The 24,621-nt window shown below is 41.4% G+C and overlaps 1 protein-coding gene across 2 annotated transcripts in view; it reads right to left on the bottom strand.

Annotated features, from left to right (window-relative positions):
• Positions 1-24,621, bottom strand: part of KCNQ5 (potassium voltage-gated channel subfamily Q member 5) — a 408,684-nt gene that overhangs the window by 321,372 nt on the left and 62,691 nt on the right. The window lies entirely within an intron of this gene.

Genomic DNA, 24,621 nt, shown 5'->3' with positions numbered 1-24,621 from the left:
GACATTCAGCAGAGGATAAAAAGGAAGGATTCCTCTGCAATATGGACTTTGTGTTTCTAAAAGGGATTGAGTGATTTGTGGCTAAATGATTTTTGTCCTGTGCCGGGTCTTGAATGTGGGGCTACTTATTCTGATTTTACTACTGTATTTAGTTAGGTGCCAAATCTTGCCATGGGGAAATTTCAGAATATCCCATATTGAATGGGTTTTCTAAGGATCCGTTTGCCTGCTTGTGTGAATGGAACCAAATGTCAGGCTTCTACTTTCTGTTCTGGTTTCTGGTAGAACTTTAGCTATTACAAATAACTCTTAATAAATGCAGTATTTCATAAACAAAGGAACTCCATCTTTATTCTCTTCTCTTCTGTATTCAAAATGCAATTCATACTAGCACATTCCTTTCTCTCCCGTTATCTCTCTTAATTACATTCCTCATGCATTCCTCCCAACCTCCTCCGTTTACCAAGATTTATGTACTCACAGCATGATTCAAAAACAGCAGAAATGACGGTAAAATAACACAGAATGAATTTACTCACTTGGGAGATGAACGGGAACACCTTTCATTTTAGCACTACAAAATTGAAACTCCACCCTTCTTCCCCACTGGCCTCCTGATGTATCAAATACATCACTCCAGTATTTAACCCATTACTCCACTTAATATCTTCTTCCAAACACCTGTTCCTTACGTTTTTGGATCCTTCTGAATTTAGGATTGACCTAGCGAACGTCTGTTCCTTCCTCGCTAGATTCTGGACTCATAGTAACATCCTGTGGCTGGCCTCCCACCTGTTCTACTACCCCCTATCCCCGGGCCTACCACTAATTCATAAACACCATCTGTATCCGAGTCCTCAAGTTCTTCATCATCCTCCAACTGACCAGGAGTATGTACAACACTTTCTATACGGTCATTATATCATTATCTCTATTGGGCAAGAATGCAGAACAAGCTTCAGGCAGCTTCTTTGTTAGCAGCTTGGTTTTTCCTTTTTTTTCTGTGAGCCTTTTATTATGAGTAATATTTTATTTTTATTTGGGGGGGGGGGGGTCTAAAGGAAGGAAGGAAGGAAAGAGGGAGGGAGGGGGAGGGAGGGAAGACCATAAACCTGGCTGGCACTGGACGCAGCTTCAGAGGATGCTTTAAAACAGCAAAGGCTGGAAGGGATCTCAGAAGTGATCTAGTCCAACCCCCGCTCCCTGGCAAAATGGACTGCTAAATTGGCTGACCGACCCAGTCACATAACAACCTGGCCACGCGGACCCAGGCATATGACTACACCACCTGAAGCCACATCCACCTGGCCTCTAAGGGGGAAAAAAGCACATTTCACCCCTGGAGAGGCATGTGTGTTAAAGAAAGGATGTACTTTATACATTGTTCAGCTATTCAAAAAGAAAGAAATATAGGGACTCTTCTGCAACTAGAAAGCCAGAATTTTGGAGGTTTTCTATCTCAGCAAAGAGAGAAAAGCATTTACACCTGCACATACTAAGGAGATCTGTATTGTATTGGCAGTTCTGTGTTAGCAAAAACTTCAGAAGAGAAGGATTTAGGGATAGTGATTTCTGACAGTCCCAAAATGGGTGAGCAGTGTGGTCGGGCGGTAGGAAAAGCAAGTAGGATGCTTGGCTGCATAGCTAGAGGTATAACAAGCAGGAAGAGGGAGACTGTGATCCCGCTATATAGAGCGCTGGTGAGACCACATTTGGAATACTGTGTTCAGTTCTGGAGACCTCACCTGCAAAAAGATATTGACAAAATTGAACGGGTCCAAAGATGGGCTACAAGAATGTTGGAAGGTCTTAAGCATAAAACGTATCAGGAAAGACTTAATGAACTCAATCTGTATAGTCTGGAGGACAGAAGGAAAAGGGGGGGACATGATCCAAACATTTAATGTTAAAGGGTTAAATAAGGTTCAGGAGGGAAGTGTTTTTAATAGGAAAGTGAACACAAGAACAAGGGGATACAATCTGAGGTTAGTTGGAGAAAAGATCAGAAGCAACGTGAGAAAATATTATTTTACTGAAAGAGTAGTAGATCCTTGGAACAAACTTCCAGCAGACGTGGTTGGTAAATCCACAGTAACTGAATTTAAACATGCCTGGGAGAAACATATACCCATCCTAAGATAAAATACAGGAAATAGTATAAGGGCAGACTAGATGGACCATGAGGTCTTTTTCTGCTGTCAATCTTCTATGTTTCTATGAGAAATGCCTATTTAGCAGGGACCACTTTAGCAGTGGGTTTCTACCAATATGGTACGGTTCTACGAACTGGTAGTGGCAGAGGGAGTGCACATGTGTTGCACATGTGCACATATGAACCAGTGACAATGGGTTTTAGCACCTCTTCCCTTGGGAATGGAGACCTAAATTTAAAAAAATAATATTTTTAGGTTGAAGAAAGGTGGAGGACTTTCCCTTTTTGTTTGCAGCATGGTCACAGGAATCCGGTCTTCAAAGGTAGATGGAGCCTCCAAAAATTGAAAGAGAAGAAAGGAAAAGAAGGAAGGTATATTTCAGTTTGATTTTCTCAGTTGGCTTCTTGTCTACTGAAGCCATGGATTCCTGGAGCTGGAGACTCTGAGCAGTTCAAAGGGAGAGTAAATCACTCCTCTGTCTGCTTCTTGAGTCCGCCACTCAAGTGAAGTGGATGTTCTAGGTCAGTGGTCCCCAACGTTTTTTCCACCAGGGACTAGTTTCAGCAAGACAATTTTTCTATGGCCCGGTGGGGGCGGAAAGGGGTGTGGTTGGGGGCGGGATTAAGCATGGGGGTGCTGGTCCTCCCCGCCCCTCTTTCCCGCCATCGCCCTGTGGCCGGCAGAACCTGCCTCCCAAGCCCTCTTGCCCAGCGGGAGGCTAAGCGCTGGAGAGAGGGGGTCAGGCTGGCCCTCCTGCCTCCCCCCAGCCAAAAACGCAAAAGCGCCCCGCGGCAGAAGCCAAAAGAGGCTTGAGCCTCTCGGTCCTTCCCGCCCCTCTGTCCCGTCCATCGTCCTGTGGCTGGCAGAACCTGCCTCCCGAGGCCTCTTGCCCGGCGGGAGGCGAAGCGCTGGAGGGAGGGGGTGGCGGCATGAGGGCCGGCAGCTGCTGACTCCACGGACCAGTGCAACATGCCCTGCGGCCCGGTACTGGTCCGCGGCCCGGTGGTTGGGGACCCCTGTTCTAGGTTGTGAACCTGCTACTTCAGGAACACAGGAAAGTTGTGCTTTCTCACTGTCGAAGGAGGTAACATACTGGAGTGGTTTTATCATTAGGTCCAGCAAACTCTTTGAGGCCATGCTGCAATTCAGCAAAGACCCTGAAAAGACTCTATTGAAATCCAGTGTGTAAAGGGAAATGGTTTGACTTCAGAAAATTCAAGTAAGTTTCTCTCTGGGGAAAGCAAAAAAGGCTGGCAGGAGAGGAGAAAAGTTCAGTATGGCTGTCCATCTTTTGTTTTTGAATAACTTCAGCCACCGGTAGAAACAGAATATCCTACGAAAATAGACTAACAATCCTGGGCCTAGAAAGCCTAGAACTACGGCGCCTAAAACACGATTTGAGTATTGCCCACAAGATCATATGCTGCAACGTCCTACCAGTCAATGGCTACTTCAGCTTCAACCGCAACAACACAAGAGCACGCAACAGATTCAAACTTAATACGAACCGCTCCAAACTTGACTGTAAAAAATAAGATTTCAACAATCGAGTTATCGAAGCGTGGAACTCATTACCGGACTCAATTGTGTCAACCCCTAACCCCCAACATTTCTCCCTTAGACTCTCCACGATTGACCTCTCCAGGTTCCTAAGAGGCCAGTAAGGGGTGTACATAAGTGCACTGGTGTGCCTTTCGTCCCCTGTCCAATTGTCTTTACTTTCTTTCTCCTATCTCATATATTCTCTTCCTTTCTTATATCCTCTCCTCTAAGTTCACTTTCACCCTCATTTATATTATCACATGTCTATTTTTCTTCCTATGTATTTGTGTATTGGACAAATGAATAAAATAAAATAAAAAATAAAGATATTAGCCTTTCTCAAGTCTGTAAATTTTCTGCTATAAAGTAGAACTATTACTAGTGTAACCATTGGTGTAAGGAAGAAAATATAGAGATAATTGATAGAGGCAAATCTTCATTGTTATCCATCTCCATTGCCTAAAAGGCTTACTTTGCATATCTATATATAGCAAGCCACCTAATAGTGATAGTCTTAGGACTACATTTACCTCAATTCAAGTTCTTCTCTTCAGTCTCTAACCATGCAGCTCACCTGATTCATTGCATCTTCACAATGGAGAGGAACACATCACAACCTCTTAGCCACACTGTCAATGTTATTTTCTAATCTTATCTTTATTTCATCCAAGCAGTAGCATTAAGAACACATTCTCACAAATGTTATTACTGTACTTATTATAAATCTTCCAATATTTCTCTCTGAATGTATTACATCTGCCTGGTAAATCTGCCTCCTAACCAACATTTTCTGCATTTCAAAGTCAGAAAAAAAATGAAGAAAAAGGGTTAGTTTTGAACTAGTTTCTGAAGTCCTGAAAGGCAGAAATGGCAATGGCCTTGAATTACCTTGAATATCAAAAAGACACCTTTTAATTATTAGAGCAACCAGTTATGCCAGACTAAGGAAATAATTGAATTAAACAATTAGTTATTTAAACCAACAGTTGTAGTATTGTTACTCATTTAATAAAGTTTGAATAGAAAACCTTAAAAATTCAATTACATCAAAAGTATTTCTTACATTAAAGTATTTTTAAAAAATATGCATTTCTTATTTTATCAGTAAAATAATATAATAATACACTGTAACATCATATGTCAGCTTCTGTGAAGACCTATGTGTACCAACCAGTAACTTGCAAGTATACAGTAACAATAAACCTTGGCTCACAGCCAAATTCAAGCAGTTGTGTCATTCCAAAGAGGGAACCTAGAGAAAAGGTGATAGAATGCTGTACAATCAAGCCAGAAATATATTAACAAGGGAGATCAGAGCAGCGAAAAGGAACTACTCTGAAAAGCTAAAGAATCAATTCTCAACAAATGAACCAGCAAACATGTTGAAAACTCTCAAAAACATCACTGGTTACAGCAAACCACCTTCCCAATCTGAAGGAAATCAGCAACTGGCAGATGATCTGAATGTGTTCTACTGCAGGTTTGAAAAGAAAGCACAACCGCCTATCTGCACAACCTCCATCTCACCAAAAACAGCCAAGTCTTCTACAACTGAACCCATCCCGTTGGGTTTGCAACCCATAGTGATCACAGAGAAGAAAATGAAAGATCTATTTCACTGACAGAAGCCTAGAAAAGCACCAGACCCAGACAAGATAACTCCTTCTTGTCTGTGCTGACCAATTGGCCCACATTTTCACCCAAATCTTCAACAAATCACCAGAGTTGTGCTACGTCCCTTCCTGCTTCAAATGCTCTACTATCATCTCAGTGCCGAAGAAGTCCTCCATCAAGGAACTGAATGACTACAGACCAGTTGCTCTAACATCTGTAGTTATGAAAACCTTTGAAAGGCTAGTGATGTTCCACTTGAAAACCATCACGGATCCACTGTTAGACCCCCTGCAATTTGCATATCGGCAGATGATGCTGTTATTTTATTTTATTTTAGTTTTTTATTTATTTTTTATTTATTTTTTATTTATTTATTTTTTATTTATTTATTTATTTATTTATTTATTTATTTATTTATTTATTTATTTATTTATTTATTTATTTATTTATTTATTTAGTTAGTTAGTTAGTTAGTTAGTTAGTTAGTTAGTTATAGAGGTTATACTCGTAGTAAAATATATCAAAGAAAGAAGAGAAGATACAGGAATACAATATGGCTGTACACTACATCCTACAACATCTTGAATCTCCAATGACCTACGCTAGGGTCCTCTATGTAGACTTCAGTTCAGCATTCAACAACATCACACTGAACATTCTCATAACCAAACTAAATCAGCTAGCGGTACCTGAACGCACTTGTAAGTGGATCACAAGCTTCCTAACAGACAGGAAGCAGCAGGTGAAGCTATGAAAAATCACATCAGATACATGTACAATTGCCCCCTCCAAGGCTGTGTACTCTCACTACTTCTCTTCCCTCTATACACCAATGACTGCATCTCAAACGATCCATCTGTTAAACTACTGAAGTTTGCAGACGATACAACAGTAATCGGACTCATTCAAGACAATGATGAATCCACCTACAGATGGGAGGTTGAACAACTAACCTTGTGGTGTGACCAGAACAATCTAGAACTGAACACACTCAAAACCTTAGAAACGGTGGTAGACTTTAGGAGTAACCTTTCCCTCCTTCCACCTCTCACAATACTAGACAACAGAGTATCAACAGTAGAGACCTTCAAATTTCTAGGTTCTATCATATCTCAAGATCTAAAATGGTCACCTAACATCAAAAACATCATCAAAAAAGCACAATTTTTCAATGGACTGCTAAAGCACAAAAATCTGTTCTGCAAGAATAAACTCAAACTTTTTCTTATTTATCACCCCCTCTGTACTTTTAATTAGAATTCTGCCAAACACCTTCCCAGGCAAAGTTAACTAACCAACCACTTTTGCTGCAGCCTTCTTCCAACCAGGCACAGGTGTAGTCTTCACACATATAATAACCTACACGATCAATTACAGCTCTATTTTAATATTTTCTAGCTACACTATAATACCTGCAGTGTTAACATTTTTCTCCCAACTTTCATATTTGCTTTTCAAACACTAACATTTAATAGTATTTGTCTGAATTGCGTTCATCAACAGAATTCTTATCATTCCCATATAAAATTATAAAATACTATTTCCTGCATTCCTTGATATGAAATTATACCACCATTTTATTTGATCTCTTTGAGGTTCTGTTTAGCCCAATTCATATACTTCCATTAAAAAATTCCATCAAATTTGCTTTTGCATTTAATTAACTTTCCCTTCCTCTCCTTGACTCTTTTTCTCTATCTCTACATTATACAAGATGTTTATTTATTTATTTGTTTTGCACCAGTCATGCTCTAATATCCATATTTTTTTCATCTTAAGCTTTTTCCATTTGTCATTCCATCCTTTTTCTATAGTTCCCACAACAAAGGGTTCCATTGGATCCTGTAAAAAAATTATTTTCATTTTATTTCAAATAGCTTCCAAATATTTTTTTCTTATATCCATTTTATATTTACTCCATTGAAAGGTTAGTCTATTTTGGAACACCTGCTCCAAAACTAGTTTTACCTTTGCTTGAAGTCAGGAGTGGACTTCAAAAATTTTAGCAAGGGGTTCTCTACCTGATTGCTGGGTGGGTGTGGTCATGGTGGGCGTAGACTAGTCGGACTCCTGCACCATGATGGGCGGGCATTTTTGCCCTCCTTTTAGCTCTGGAAGCTTCCCTCAAGCTTCCAAGATGGCGAAAACAGCTCTCCAGTTTCCAGAGACCTTCTGGAATTTCCCGAACTTCCAGTAGGCATGCTTTTCACCTTCCCTATCTTCCAGGCATGCCCTGCATCCAAAACAAGCCATGTGAGGACTCCTGGAAGAGGCCGGGGGGGCGGGGCCAGCCAGCAGTGGGATTTGGGGGTTCTCCAAACTGCATAGAATCTTAGCTAGAGATTCTCCTGAACCCCTGCGAACCCCCAGCAGCCCGCCCCTGCTTAAAGATCTATTTTTACCATCATTTTTCTTTTACTTAATTTCTCCTCTTCCTTCCATGCCCATTCTATTCCAAGATCCACTTCTGACACTAACAAATGATATCCCACACAGTCAGAATCTTTTATAGACTTCATGTTGGACAAACATGTATCACAAACTGTGAAATAAATCATGCTTTAAAACAAGGCAATTAATTTTCTATAGAAGAATAAACTTTAACTACATGATCATGTGTTTTTCTAAGCATAGACTCACCAAACAATCATGATTCTAATTCATTTTTGGATCTCCACAATTTCCCAAACATATTTTCTTTACTCTTTCCTTTTGTTCTACTTCTCATTATTCTCATGTCATCTAAAAGGATACATGTCCCGCCCCCACCGCTGTAGAATAATTTAGAATGTTGTGCGCAAATTTTGCAACAACTAATACAATATATGAACTTGGTTCATATATTATCTACTTTAACTGGAGCCTAACATGCATTTGTCACAACCTATAGATTTTTTGTTAGGGTTAGGATTAACAATCTTGATATGGACATTTATTTATTTATTTATTAAATTTGTATGCCGCCCCTCTCCGTAGACATACACACTGTACATATGTTTGACATACTTTTTAGTGTTTCATTCATAATTAAATTTTCATTTTAACTTCCCAGCATATGTTTATCCAATTCTACTTGACAGGATCAAGCAACATCCATTTAAATCTGTTACATCCTACCCCCTTTTTTAGCTTAGCAAAAATATATTCGGAGTCTTCGGAGAGGGGCGGCATACAAATCTAAGTAATAAAATAAATAAATAAAATAAAAATATTTCCTCCTTTCATTCCATTTGCTCATTCTCTGCTAATACCGTAGTAAGAACAGAATCAGTATATTTTTACATGTCAAAAGTGCAACTAAAGCCCAATTTTAGCCAAAGCATGTTCACACTATACTATGGAAACTAGTACATATCTCTAATTAAAAACAACCTTGCAAGCCAATTTGCCTTTCCCTGAATCTCACCAGTTAGGAGATGCATTTAGTATAGTCGCAAATTTACAGAGAATATAACTAGCATAAATTCTTTTTATGAAGAACATTCAGCATTTGTTTTTTATTTTGATTCAAGGAGAAAAAATGATATTCATATTTTAGGGATATATTAGGAACTGTTTGCCTCATGGAGTAAAATCAGCTTATCAGTTCACTATTCAAGCTATTTTGATTTTAATACTTAAATAGTTAGTAATGGAAAAATCTTTGCATCACATAAAGGAATATTTCTGTGACTTTTTAAAAGGGCTTTGTTTTTGATAGCCTGCCAGCTACCACTGGGAAATATATTATGTAAGGCTATTCCAATATGAAATATCTCACTATAGGTCTCGTAAACCATCTTTTAAGAGAGTCAGTTTTGCTTGTCTTCTATGAAGCATCATGACATTTTTCTGGCATATATATCTGTTTTCATTCAGACATATTGTATTTGGCACTCTTTTATACACCCTAAAGTAGCCTTGCTAGGATCTCGTGACTGCAGTTTCCATTCAGAGAAACAACAACAACAACAAAGGGGCCAAAACTGCACTCACAAATGAGTTTAACTTGAGATATAAGCGTGGAATGGGCAACAACAAAATATTAAATATTTTAAATATTAAACGTTTCAGTTCATACTTCCTGGTGGTTTTTTAAAAATATATTTAAAAGTGATTCAAGAGTGTACATGTTTAATTGAATTATTGAATTATGTAAAATAGGCACTAGCTGAGTCAAAGATTTCCATAATCGAACAAATGAGCATATTTAATATTGTGTATGTGTACACTGACATTTGCTCTGTGCAAAACATGTTCTTGAATGGTGTAACCTTCCATTTTAAAAACTGTATTTCTCTAGTTTCATATAGTTACATGCTCTAAGGACACAGCAGAAGCAACTGAGTAATGCAGAACATTTTTTCTTTCATGAAAGACTTTTATGAGTGGAAATAAATATCCACCACACACATAAAATTGATTCGCAGGCAAAGAAACATCTAATACCGTTTTCATTTTTTCAACAAGTGATCTGGACAGGAACAATGCAATACATCAACCTGGGATCTACTAGAACTTCCCTGAAATTACTTTTCTATTTTTCCATTCTGCTAACATTTATTCCAACAGACTTTTAGTTCTGAAAATTCTTCGGTCATGGAGTCTTCACCCCTTGGGTTCTATGGATTATTTTATTCATTATATTATCCTGGCTTTGTCCATTTTACCAGCAATTTATGTCATGGAAACACTAAAGGGAAATATCAGTTAATGGGCTGAAAAATCAAAGTACCTTAGTGCAGTGTATGTTGTAATTCAGAAAGCCTGAGTCAAAATATAAAGCTTTCCAAACTCACAGTCATTGAATACATTTTTATTTAAACCGAAACTGAATTTGCTATTCTTTTGACAGTCTAACAGTATCAATAGCCTTTCATTTTAAATTCCAACTTTTAAGATTTGTGTCCTGATGCTGGGAAATCTGGCTAAATAAATATAAAATATTTTCTATCTCCATTTGTATATGTAACATATCTGAAGATATGTTGTGCCTATAGTAGCAGTAGGGTAAGAAGTTAGGCTATTTATAGTAAAGGCTCTATTTCTTACTTCCTGTGATGCAAGATGACCTCTGAATTGTGATAGTTGTCCAGAAGCTTGGGAGAAATGTTGTATATAAATAAATGTAATGAATGAAATAAATAAAGACCATTCACATCCTACTTGAAAACACAGAAGTTCATTGTAGCCTGGGGAAAAATATTTTCTGCATGATCATGGTGAACAAACAATTCTTTATGTGTAAATGATCTCAAGAAAATGCTTGCGGGCTAACACAGGTTACATGAGGAGAAGAGAGGAAAGAAGAATCCCTGAGAAAGGACTGGTATCTGAAAGAAGTACAGATCAGGGGTGGGTTCCACTTACCTTCAGCACCGGTTCGCACTGTGACGTTTCACACATGCGCGCTCACTCTGCACATGCATCTCCTTGTGCAATTTTGCTTCCATGCATGCTCACAGCTGAGGAGCTGATCAGCTGTACTTTGGGCAAAGAAATAAAGACGAGTATTAACCCAGGGGTGGTCAGGAGGGCCCTTTTTCAAGCAGCGGAAGAAGAGAAGATGGAAAAAATTGCTAAAAATTGTGCAAAAAAGATGTCGGCGCCTACGGACTGGCACCAACTGTGACATCACCAGTGGGATGCTACTGGCACAGGTGATCCAGTCTGAACTGGTAGGAACCCACCCCAGTACAGATAGGTTTTTCTCTATAACATCTGGAGTTCTTTTTCCTTTTTTTGTACTTGATTCTGTCTCTTTCCTCTTTGACAAATATTTTCAGCATGAACTAGCGATTCTGTATGGGTAGATAGTCAAGTATATAAACAACGTAAGATATATGCATATCCCATTACAGAGGGAAATGGAAGTCCACTTGTATAGAAATAATATGTGTCAGAATATACTGTGGCATGTATAGAAATCATATTTCCAAATCCTACCAGTCTCACTGATCTCCTTAGACCAGTGTTTCCCAACCAGTGTGCTGCGGCACAGTAGTGTGCCGCGAGACATGGCCAGGTGTGCTGCGAGAAGCTCCAGCTGGGCGGGGCGCTGCCGGCGCCCATGCCTGAGTGTCGTCCTGTGGATGGTCTTGGGCTTCACAGTCGCTTCCTAGTTCCCTCTCCTCCCACCGCCTGTGTCTCCCGCCGTCGCCTCCCACCAAGCCGTCGCCCGTTGCCATGGGTTCCTCGAGTGGGAGCTGCCGCTTCCCTCCGTCCAGCTCAGCCACGCTGCCGTAGAAAGCACAGAGGTTATTGCCACCGCTTCTGCCTCCACTCAGGGAGCCACCGTGGTCACCGCGCCTTTTCCTCTCGCTCAGCTCAACCACAATGGCTGCCTGAGTGGAGGCAGAGGCGGCGGCAATAACCTCTTGGCGGAGGGGAAGCGCTGACGGGCTCTCCTCCTTCCCCACCCCCGCGCTTCTCTCCCACCCTGGCTTTTGCTTCGCCCCATGATTTCCCCGCAATTTCATCCAGGCCACCTCTTGCCTCCTTTTGAACTGCGGGGAAATCTGCGGGCGAAGCAAAAGCCAGGGCGGGAGAGAAGCGCGGGGGTGGGGAAGGAGGAGAGCCCGTCAGCGCTTCCCCTCCGCCAAGCTGCCTGCTTGTCCTCGTGCCTCGTTGCTACCTCCTACCTTTTTCCACGGGCCTTTGGAAGGTACCCAGGGAAGGGGGGGGATTGGGGGTGGCTGCAGCGGCTTCTCGTCCTCCTCATCGGGCTGCTAACGCCCGCCCGGCCCCTCTTGCATGCAGTCCCTTCACCGAGCGCTTTTTTCTTCTCACAGCTGAGGCAGGATTTGGAATGTCGGGTGTGTGTGCGTGCGGGCTCCGCATCCCCCTGCCACCCGGAACATTTAAAATAAGAAAAACCTTCGCCGGCCTCCGCAGAGAAGAAAGGAAGAGAGATAAAGAGAGAGAGAGCAAGAGAGACATAGCAAGAGAGGCAGAGAGAGAGAGAGAGAGAGAGCAAGAGAGACATAGCAAGAAAGGCAGAGAGAGAGAGAGAGACAGAGAAAGAGAGAGAAAAAAAGAGAGCTAGCAAGAGAGAGAGAAAGAGAGACAGAGAAAGAGAAAGAGAGACAGAGAGAAAGAGATAGCAAGAGAGAGAAAAAGAGAGAGAAAAAGAGAGAGAATGAAAGAGAGATAGCAAGAGAGGCAGAGAGAGAAAGGGAGAGAGAAAGACATATAGGGAGGGAAGGAGGGAGAGAGAAAGAGAGCAAAAGAGAGAGGAAGAAAGAAAGAGGGATGGAGAAAGAGAAAGAAGGGAAGGAAGGAAGAGAGAGAAAGAGTGAGGGAGAAATAGAGCGAAATGGAGGAAGATTTTTTTTTGTCAAAACTTTTCTTTAGCCACCCCCCCACCCCCCGTTCGGTGTTCCCCAGGATTTTGAAAATGTGAATAATGTGCCGCGGCTCAAAAAAGGTTGGGAAACACTGCCTTAGACATTCAAAGATGCCTCCAGAGTTGACAGGATATCAAGTCAGACAGATCTTTAGCAAAAGGGACTATCTGAATTAAACTAATTATTAAACTCTATCTGGTAATTTTTCTGTTTTTCCTGAAAAAACTATTCAAAGCATAGTCTGTCTAGGTCATGGGTGTTAAACTTGTGACATCCCGTTGCCGTCTTCTGACATTTTGTGACACACACACACACGGGTTTGGCGTGGCCTGCATGTGACACATCCGTCTCAAGGTCTGCTAGTTTGACACCCCTGGTCTAGCTAAACAACATACTGTACTAGCAAACAATAAATTGTTCTCATGAACATATTTCTGCTTAAGAAAAGCAACTGATAATGGAGGTGATTTTTTTCCAATGTGAAAGCATGAGAACTCACACAAGAATGAAAAAGAAACATTGATCTTTCTTCATTCAACAAATATACATGGGAACACATTTTTGGATCCAGTCACTTAAATACAATTTAGTGAACTTTCCCCAAATTTATGAGTAAAGTTTAGTCTTTATTGGTGAAATATAAGAAACTCAGAATAGAAATATAGTAGAATCCAAATCTTTTTCAATCAGAAAAAGATTCCCTGACAGCAATCAGTTTTTAATTTTGATATTAATTACGGCTGGAGTTGATAACATTTTTTCGATATTACAATATGTCCAATACAACAAATGCATTTCATATCACTTGGGAGCCCAGTATACATGATACTAATGGCTGAAATGTTATGAAACCTGAGATAGTTCTTACCAACAAAATCATACACTCTAAATTTCTTATTAATAGTCGAAGAAGTATCATTTCTATAAGAATTAACTTTTCATTATTATCATTTTGTTTTTGCTACTTGCCTTGACTATTAAATTTCAGTAAATAAAAAAGTTATCTCAAAGTTTTAATGAAAAAGAACACCTAGTGGGGCATCTAACAAAGCAGGAATGCCAGCTGAGTGATTTTGAACCAGTCCCCCTCTCTTAGCCCAACCCACCTCACAAGGTTGGTGTCGTAAGGAAAATAGGAATCAGAAGAATAAGGTATGTTTGCGATCTTGAGTTACTATGTGTGTGTGTGTGTGTGTGTGTGTGTGTGTGTGTGTGTGTGTATATATATATATATATATAAATATACATATATACATATATACAATTTTGAGTGTGTATGCGACGTTTCGGTGAAATCACATTCACCATCATCAGGCTGAAGTTTTAACCTTCGTGCTGCTGTAAATATGGAATTTATTTATTTATTTATTTATTTATTTATTTATTTATTTATTTATTTATTTATTTATTTATTTATTTATTTATTTATTTATTTATTTATCTATCTATCTAATAACATTTTTCCTAGTCATCACTATCATAGCATTCTAGAAGTAAAAGTAGATGGCACTTTTTTGTCAGCCAATTAAAAACATATTCAATGACGTTGGAAGAGTGAGCTTTGAGATAATGTATTCCATCAAACTGCATGGTTTTGCAGAGATTAAATCATATTTGGTGCAGCATCAATGACAGACATAAATTTGAAAAAGCACTTGCTAAACCAACAAATGATAATCCATACCTCAACATACATATTCTTCTTCTAATGCATATGTTTGTTTGTTTATAGGCCGCCCTTCTCCTAATGGACTCAGGGTGGCATACAACAATAAAATAAATAAAAATACAATTTTAAAATCCCAATAATAAAACATTCATACAACATTCATTCATCATTACTGGCCAGAGCACTAAATGATCCCAAGTCTGCTGACAGAGCCGTGTTTTTAAGGCCTTTTGAAAGGCCGGAGGGTGGGGACCATAGTTCCCTGTAAGCTGCGCAGCGCGCTATAGCGCAGGCAAATTTTAAGGACAGCGCAGAGTTTTCCAAGCTGGCGCGGAGCGGGTTTCTCCCCGACCGACAGCTGATCCGCCCCTCCCAAGCGGTTGGTGGGAGAGAAAGCCCCGGCTTCCTGGGCTCTGCCGTCGGCCGCGCCCATCTCCTCCCACGCCCTTCCGCTTCCCTTCGGCGTCGGAGGAGGCGTTGGCCTCCTTCCCAGCCGCCGTGCTGGGAGCTGCCCCCTGGAGCCAGGGGCAACGGGCCCAGAATCGGCCTACTCCGCCTCCTCCCCCACGCTGTGCAGGCCAGCAAAGCGTCAAGGCTTCTGAGGTGAGCTGCGTGGCGGCATCGGGAGGCAGAGCCAAGGGGAGGGCATGCCGGCCAGCAAAGCCGGCTTTCCGGGAAAGCAGCGTGCTTTTCAAATGCGCTGCTTTCCTGCACCTCTTTCCTGGGCAGGGGGGGGAGAAGGTGGCCGCCTCCCCACCCTGCCCAGGTAAAAGGTGTAGGAAAGCAGCGCATTTGAAAAGCGCACTGCTTTCCCGGAAAGTCGGCTGCTTTCCCGGAAAGTCGGCTTTGCTGGCCAGCACAGGGCTTGAACCCTGCGCCCGTCAGCAAAGCTGGCTGCCCGCCAGCCCGATGTCTGTCCGTGTGTGTGGGGCCCCCTGAATGTGCCAGCCTGATGTCCGTCCATGTGTGTGTGGGGGTGAATCCACCATCCACGCCACCAGCCTGATGTCCGTGCGTGCGGGGGGGAGCCAATCCGCCAGCCACGCTGCTAGCCTGATGTCTGTCCATGCGAGGGTGTGAATCTGCCAGCCACGCCGCCAGCCTGATGTCTGTCCGTGCAGGGGGGGGGACGAATCCGCCAGCCACACTGCCAGCCTGATGTCCGTCCGTGCGGGGAGTGTGTGAATCCGCCGGCCACGCCGCCAGCCTGATGTCCGTCCGAGCGGGGAGTGTGTGAATCCGCCGGCCACGCCGCCAGCCTGATGTCCGTCCGTGCGGGGCGGGGCGAATCCGCCAGCCACACCGCCAGCCTGATATCCGTCCGTGCGGGGGGGGGCTCTCTTTCTTTCTTTCTCTCTCTCCTTCATTCCCTCTTTCTCATCGAGTTTGCGGTGTGGCCGACGGATTCGGGGGCCCCCGCATGGACGGACATCAGGCTGCCGGCATGGCCGGCGGATTCGCCCCAGCCCCACACGGATGGACATTGGGCTGGCGGCAGTGCCGGCAGATTCCCCCCCGGCACGTACGGACATTGGGCTGGCGGGGTGGCCGGCGGATTGCTCCCCCCTAGCATGTACGGACATCGGGCTGGCGGCTGGCAGCCAGCTTTGCTGACGCCGGCCAGCAAAGCCGGCTTTCTGTGAAAGCAGCGCGCTTTTCAAATTCGCTGCTTTTCTGTGCGAGTCCCGCAGGCAGCCCAGCCGGGCGGCGGAGGAGGCCGAGGCGGAGTGGGGCTCCATGAGGCGAGCGGGCCTCGGCACGGCCTCAGCAAGGCGAGTGAGTCCTATAGAAGTGTTTGTGCCACGCCAGCCCGAATTTGAAAAGTGCGCTGTTTTCCCGGAAAGCCAGCTTTGCTGGCCGGCGTCAGCAAAGCTGGCTGCCCACCGCCAACCCGATGTCTGTACGTGCTGGGGGGGGGCAATCCGCCGGTCACCCCGCCAGCCCAATGTACGTACGTGCAGGGGGGGCGAATCCGCCGGCACTGCCGCCAGCCCGATGTCCATCCATGTGGGGGGAGGCGCGAATCCGCCGGCCACGCCGCCAGCCTGATGTTCGTCCGTGCGGGGTGTGTGTGTGAATCCACCGGCCATGCCACCAACTCGATGACAAAGAGGGAATTAAAGAGGGAGAGAAAGAAAGAGAGAGATATAAAGGATAGAGAGAAAGAGGGAATGAAGGAGGGAGAGAAAGAGAGATGTATAAAGGATAGAGAGAGAGGGAGGGAGAGAAAGGAAAGAGAGAGAAAAGGAGGGAGAGATAGAGGGAATGAAGAAGGAAGAGAAGCAAAGAAAGAGTGAGAGATATAAAGGATAGAAAGAGGGAGGGAGGGAGAGAAAGCGAGGGAGGGAGAGGAGGGAGAGAAAGAAAGAGAGAGATATAAATGATAGAGAGAAAGAGGGAGGAAGAGAAAGGAAAGAGAGAAAAGGAGGGAGAGAAAGAGGGAATGGAGGAAGAGAAAGAAAGAAAGAGTGAGAGATATAAAGGATAGAGAGAAAGAGGGAGGGAGAGAAAGACAAAGAGGGAATAAAGGAGGGAGAGAAAGAAAGAGTGACAGATAGAAAGGATAGAGAGAAAGAGGGAGGGAGAGAAAGGGAGGGAGAAAAAGAGGGAATGATGGAGGGAGAAAGAAAGAGACATATATAAAGGATAGAGAGGAAGAGGGAGGGAGAGAACGGGAGGGAGAAAAAGAGGGAATGATGGAGGGAGAAAGAAAGAGACATATATAAAGGATAGAGAGAAAAGGAGGGAGAGAAAGAGGGATTGAAGGAGGAAGAGAAAGAAAGAAAGAGTGAGAGCTATAAAGGATAGAGAGAAAGGGAGGGAGGGAAAGACAAAGAGGGAATAAAGGAGGGAGAGAAAGAAAGAGTGACAGATAGAAAGGATAGAGAGAAAGAGGGAGGGAGAGAAAGGGAGGGAGAAAAAGAGGGAATGATGGAGGGAGAAAGAAAGAGACATATATAAAGGATAGAGAGGAAGAGGGAGGGAGAGAACGGAAAGAGAAAGGGAGGGAGAGAAAGGAAAGAGATGAGAGAGGAAGGAGGAGAGAGAAAGGAGGGGGAGCGAATTATGGATGTCAGAACTCGCGTACGCCTGATAGTGTGCGCTCACACTTTATTTATTTATTTATTTAGACTTCTATGCCGCCCAGTCCCAAAAGGACTGCTGCTCAGACACTATACCTTTCCGCCCACACCGGGGAAAAATTAGAGGGAACACTGGTGGGGACCGTACAAATCTTTGGGGGGGAGTTGATTCCAGAAGACCGGAGCCACCACAGAGAAGGCCCTTCCCCACAGCCCCGCCAGCCAGCATGACGGGACCTGGAGAAGGCCAACTCTGTGGGCTCTGACCAGTCTCTGGGATGTGTGAGATAGAAGATGGTCCCATAAATAATCTGGTCCTAAGCCATGTAGGGTTTTATAGGTAATAATCAACACCTTAAATTGCATTTGGAGACCAATCGGAAGCCAGTGCTGCTTGCAGAGTGATGGAATTATATGGGTGTATCTAGGTACACCCACAACAGCTCGTGCAACTGCATTCTGGACAAGTTCTTTAAGAGTAATTCCAGTAAAGCGCATTACAATAATCAAGCCTCAAGGTGATGAGGGCTTGAGTGACCATGAGAAGAGACTCCCTATCCAAATAGGACCACAACTGGTTCACCAGGCGGACTTGTGCAAAAGTCCTCCTAGCCACCTCCAATATATACTTCATTTTTGTAATGTACTCAACTTGGGATTTTTTAATCTGACAAAAAACATAGACCTACTTTCAATAAATAATTCTGATGTTAATTACAACACAAGTACTGTGGATTCTTTCTGCATCACATCTAGGAAGGGTGCTCTTGAGTACCAGCTGCTATGAAACCAGAGCAAGAGAAGAGAGTTATTTCACTTCATAGGCTGTGTTAATGCTACCTTCAGAGATTTAATTGAGCAATGAATCTGCGGGTCAAAGGTTGAGAGGTTGGGGAGTAAAATTCCAGTAGAGCCACATGGTGCCAATTTGGAAATGGCTGCTTTATACATATTTAATATGTAGGACAGTAAGAAAATTATGGTTAAAAAAAACACAACCTAGTTTTTAATTCCCACGGCTAGGGTAGCAGGAAAAAAAATGCTTTAAATGATTCACCCATATGTTGTTAAATCAATTGCAGTTTTGCAGAGCTTATTTTAAGAAGACAGATTTTAAAAATATTATTTTAAGAAATAAAAAGGATTGCTATGGTCAAATACAAAAGCCACATGCAGTAAAACTATAAATAAATATCCTGATGGTTCATTCATCATTTCAATAATCCTTGAAGAATAGTCAGCATACTGCTCCTGGATAAAAATTAAGTAATATAATTTCTAAGAAATAAAATTGCCATGAAACACCTATCTCACTTTTTCCATTAGTAAAAGAACTAGAAAATAACTGATATTAACGCATTCCCTTAGATCTCAACTATTGCTGCCAATCTGCCTTCCATTGAGGACCTGTATATTGCACGAGTCAAAAAGAGGGCTGTGAAAATATTTACTAACCCCTCGCATTCTGGATATAAACTGTTTCAACTCCCACCCTCAAAACATCGGTACAGAACACTGGACACCAAAACAACTAGACACAAGAACAGTTTTTCCCCGAATGCTATCACTCTACTAAACAAATAATTCCCTCAACGCTGTCAAACTATTTACTATGTCTGCACTACTATTTCTACTAGTTTTTTCTCATAATTCCTATCACCCATTTCCTCCCACTTAGGACTATATGACTGTAACCTGTTGCTTGTATCCTAAGATTTTTATTAATATTGTTTCTTCATTGCTTATTTGACCCCTATGACAATCATTAAGTGTTGTACCTCATGATTCTTGACGAACCTATATTTTCTTTTATCTACACTAAGAGCATATGCACCAAGACAAATTCCTTGTGTGTCCAATCACACTTGGCCAATAAAGAATTCTATTCTATTCTTTTACAGTATTTCAAATATTCTATGTTTCCTATTTGTTTGACTCCATATTTTATTTGATATAAAATAAAACTCTCTCTCAATGGACATATTTTCCTTTGATGAAATGTACTGATTAAGACCTTAATATTTCAAATTTGAGTATATTTGGGCTATAATTAGAAAGATATAGCGGGGAAAATATTGAACGTAACTCATAATTTTTAAGGAAGCACTGAATCTTCACTGAAGCCCTGAAAATTATTTAGAAAATTAGTGATATGAGATGTCTCAATCAACTAAATTATTATAGGTAGATGTAGTGATTTGATAAATAGTTGAATGACTTTTATTAGAATAATCTCTTTAGCAGGAGATATTTCTTTTTCATATATTTTAGCTATAGGCCTCACCTGGTGTTTCTATCTTAATCCAGCAGCCAGACTACCTACTGGTTGCTATAGAAATCTACCTGATCCCCAGGTGCCCTTATTTAGTGTCATCTCAGGAAAACCTATCATAAGATTTATTGTGTTTATATGAAGTAATGATTCATTAGATCAACCTTTTCTCTCTTCATTCCGCTTAGAATAAGAAGTGCTTTATGACCTGATTAGTTATAGACAGATTACATATACCAAATAGGCTGTTTCACTCCTTAAAAATTTACTGTTTTAACTGTCAGACATAACAAAGAGCTCCATAATTTCTGCATACACAAAGAAAGTAAAAAAGGTACACAAAATGTTTTTAAAACCAAAAAAGCTTTACAAAAAAAGTTCAACAATAAATGAAAAATGTAGATCATAGATTACGTACCAATAATTATTGCATGAAAACTTGTCAGCATGCGAGAAATCTCTTTAAGAACAAGAACAATGTGAAGATATGATTTCCATGAACAATTCTAAACTGCATGTGGCAGAAATTTAAAGATGAATAAGTTTCATATGGCTACATGTATGCTATTCCCCTTCATGTAAGCCATGTTATTATGCCAAGCTCAGAAAAGAAACACTAAAAACATGGAATTAAAAGGTTTGAGGAGGAAAAGAAACACGCCTGTGCTGCAGAAGTAGCACAGTAGTACTGTATTGTGCAAAAGGAACTCAAAATAAGGCTTTTGCAAGGAGGTGGGAAACATTGGTAAAGATTTCTAGCCGTCAATGACACCCAAGATTTTAAAGCAGAGGTGTCAAACCTTGGCCATTTTAAGACCCGTGGATTTCAACTAAGAATTCCTTAGCCAGCATGGAAATTGAAGTTCACAAGTCTTAAAGTTTCCAAGGGTTTCAGATTGTTGGTCAACAGCTGCTATAACCAAGGCAGCTTTCTTTGTTACATTTTGAGGCAATATGTGTTCTGTCCGGCTCTCTGGTAGAATCCTCCCAAAAATGCACAGGTACAAATTTCAGACACACACACGTTTGAAAATTCAAAACAATGTTCTTTATAATGAAAATTCACTTAAACCAAGCCCTCTTTTGGTATAGCAAGGAGCACTCGTCTCCAAACAAACTGGTAATTTGTACAAGTCCCTTATCAGTTCTGTGATACTTAGCTTGCAGCTGTGAGGTAATTCACAGTCCTTCTTCTTTCCCAAAGTGAAACACACTTTGCTCTGATTTAATTTCAAAGCAGGGAAAAATCAGCACCCAAAAAGTCAAAGTCAGTAAAGCAGTCACGAATCACAACGATCAGATAATCCTCCACAATGGCCAAACCCACATGCTGCTATTTATAGCAGCCTCACTAATTACCACAGCCCCACCCAACCACAGGTGGCCTCATTTTCTTTGATAATAATCTCTCAGTTGTTGTTGCCTATGCATCACTCTCCTCATGCCTGGCTGTATCATTAACTCTTGTTCTGAATCCAAGGAGGAGCTAGATAATTGATCTCCTTCTGAGCTGTCTGCCACACTCTCCTCTTCCCTGTCACTCATTTCTTCTTGGTCAGAGGAGCCTTCATCCTCAGATTCCATGGGGGGAGACAGGCCTGCAGCATGTGGATGTCTCCCCCACATCCACAGTCCTTGGGGCAGGAGCAGGGCCAGAGCTAACCACAACAATATTATTATTCTTTCTTTTTTCTTCTTTTGACTGGATAAAGTTGTCTTGTTTTGTTCTGCAGGCTGAATACCGGATGTCCCTTGACCATTTTTTTTACTTGTATAGTACAGAAATCTTTTTGTGGTGACAAAAAGTCTACTACAAAATAATCCCCAATATGAGAACAAATCCTCAAACCCAGCCTAAATAAGGCACCTTCTCCTTCTCCTTCATGGCCTTTCTCACAACAGTAAATGACGCTGATTAGTGAAGACATTTCCTCAGAGGCAAATCAACGGCAGAAATTCTTTTTTTCCTAATGTGTCACCTCATACAAAAAAAAAATTGTACGCCACATTTTGATAGAAATCAATAGTATTCATCAGTATCATTTTCTCAGGTTCAGTAGTGACTAATAATCATTCTAAGTTTCTCGTGACATTTCTCAGCAAAAAATGGTTTTACATCATAATGCTTATTTCCAACCACAACCATTTAAACAATATTTTCTTTATTTACTCTGAAATCACTAGGACAGTTTTAAAATTCTATGTTTCTGCAATCTCAGAAGAATAGATTACCAGGCTGTTTGCATATGTCTTTAGTGCAAACATGTAATTTAGCACATTCAGAACAAAAATATAGATCTAAGAATCTATTCATTATTGTTCTCTATATTTATATCATTCTTTAAAATATCAGCCTGACATATAAAGCTCTTCACAAATTCACAGGGGAATACAAAGTCAATGGGAAGTGTGGGAATTTCTCAGGATATTTTTCCCCTGGGTCATCTTCAAATTTTGTTCAGTTTATCCTACCCATGTCAGCTACATAATCTAGCAGAGGTAACCCCGGTTCCAGAAACCTTTGCACGGGATTCTATAGAATCAAAGTACAGCAGTTTTTTCACCCTATACAACCTCAGTTGTCTGACATTCTTACACTCATCAGTCTTAAATGACACACTGAAATTCTGTACTATACAAGTCATAAAAAACTAAAGCTATTAATCATGCCTTGTATTTAAAACATTGTTAATGAACATGCCTGGAAAATTAATTTTAAGAATTTTGAATATAATTTTAAAGCAAAAATGCCACAATATTAAGATTAACTCAATCTCATTTTATATTACTGCGCAGTGCATGTAGTACAAAATTATGTATCCTCTCTTCTGCTAGATCACTAGTTCTCAGCCTTTCTAATGCCACAACCCCTTAATATGGTGTGGTGGCCCCCAACCATAATTCTATTGCCAATTCTCCCAACAGAGCTTTAAGATAATTGGCAGAAAGGTCCGAGGGACACCTCTACTGTAAATGCCTGATTATTATTATTATTATTATTATTATTATTATTATTATTATTATTATTATCAGTACAACACAGCAAACAAGATCACTATGCTGGATTTCGTATTTCATCACCAGTCGGGCGCTTCCCAAGCACCTAGGACTGCGTGATGTAGCGACGAATTGTGTTTGCCAATCCCAGTAAAGCGGCCTTTTGCAATTGACAGATGGAGATTTTGTCAATTCTGATGGTTTTCAAATGTCTGCTGAGTATCCTTTGGTACTGCGCCCAGCGTGCCAAGTACCACTGAGACCACTTTCACTTGGTTATGCCAGAGTCGTTGCAGCTCGATTTTTAGATCTTTGTATTTCACTAATTTCTCTAGCTGCTTCTCCTCAATTTTGCAGTCTCCTGGGATTGCGATGTCGATTATCCATACTTTATTTTTCTCCACGATCACAATGTCTAGTGTGTTATGTTTCAGAATTCGGTCAGTCTGAAGTCAGAATTCCCACAGTAGTTTTGCTTGCTCATTTTCGACCACTTTTTCGGGCTTATGATCCCACCAGTTCTTTCACACTGGTAAATGATAGTTCCGGCACAAGTTCCAGTGGATCATCTGTGCCACAGCATCATGTCTATGCTTGTAGTCGGTCTGTGCGATCTTTTTGCAGCAGCTGAGTATGTGATCGATAGTTTCATCTGTTTCTTTACAGAGTCTGCACTTTGGATCGTCTGTTGATTTTTCAATTCTGGCTTTGACAGCATTTGTTCTAATGGCCTGTTCTTGTGCCACCAGTATTAGTCCTTCTGTCTCCTTTTTGAGTGTTCCACTTGTAAGCCATGACCAGGTCTTTTCTTTATCCACTTTGCCTTCAATCTTCTCCAAGAACTGGCCATGCAATGCTTTGTTCCGCCAACTGTCCATACAACATTGAGTTACATTTTTTCTGTACTGGTCCTTAGTTTGCTTCACCTTGAGAAGCTTCCTATTGTTGACATCATCATCATCATCATCATCATCATCATTTATTAGATTTGCATGCCGCCCCTCTCTGTAGACTGGTTGGATTATAAAAATATGTTCCAAGGTGCCAGAATAGAAGCATTAGTTCCTAACACCATGTGAAATTTGTCTTTTCCCATGGTCTTATGCAACCCCTGTGAAATGGCCGTTCGACCCCAAAAGGGGTTCCAACCCTCAGATTGAAAACCACTGTGCTAGATAGTACATGAATTAATATGTGTTAACTATAAATGTAGCAGACTCAATTACAGTACTACTTAACTGTAAGAACATTGTGATCCTGTGTGTGAGATTTAGCATTGTAGAAAAGAGCCACAGTGAGACCCAAGTTTACATGTTCACACATGAGTTTCCTTTATAAGGGAAAAAGATTGAAAACCACCATTTCTGGTTCTGAAGAAAGAGTGTTTCTGCTACTTCTGAAATCTGGATACATTTATTTGTTTTAATTATAAAATACTTAAGTCAGCAAAAGTGCACAGGAATCCCAAAACAAAAACAATGTCTCCAATTCAGTGGTGGGTTGATGCCAGCTCAGACCAGTTCTTTAGAACTGGTAGCGGAAATTTACCGCCACTCGCTGAACTCCTCTGATTGCCGTGACTTGCAAAAAAACCCTCCGCACATGCACAAAGGCTTCTGCGCACGTACAAAGAATCATTTCCAGGTATTCTGCGCGACATGACAGGGGAGCTTGCTTGAGGTAACCAAACACACTTTTGTTGCAATGCGAACCGGAAGGTAGGTTAAGTGGAAGCCACCCCTGAGCTGAAAGTAAAGCTAAAAGTCCCAACAATATGCATAAAATTGATAGTTATAAGAAGGATTGGTGGGTGATTGCAAAGGTGAGCTAAAAGGAATTAGCATAACAGACATTTAAAGGAGAATCCCTAACTCATTTTCCTTCTAAATAATTGGAAAAGGGAACAACAAGAAGAAAAAAGCCTTCTTATTAAAAAACAAAGGACAGCATTTGAATGAACAGAGTC

This window comes from Erythrolamprus reginae, chromosome 1, assembly GCF_031021105.1.
Source record: "Erythrolamprus reginae isolate rEryReg1 chromosome 1, rEryReg1.hap1, whole genome shotgun sequence".
Classification (NCBI taxonomy): Eukaryota; Metazoa; Chordata; class Lepidosauria; order Squamata; family Dipsadidae; genus Erythrolamprus; species Erythrolamprus reginae.
The sequence above is the reverse complement of the archived record's forward strand: the minus strand, read 5'-3'. Positions and strand labels throughout refer to the sequence as shown.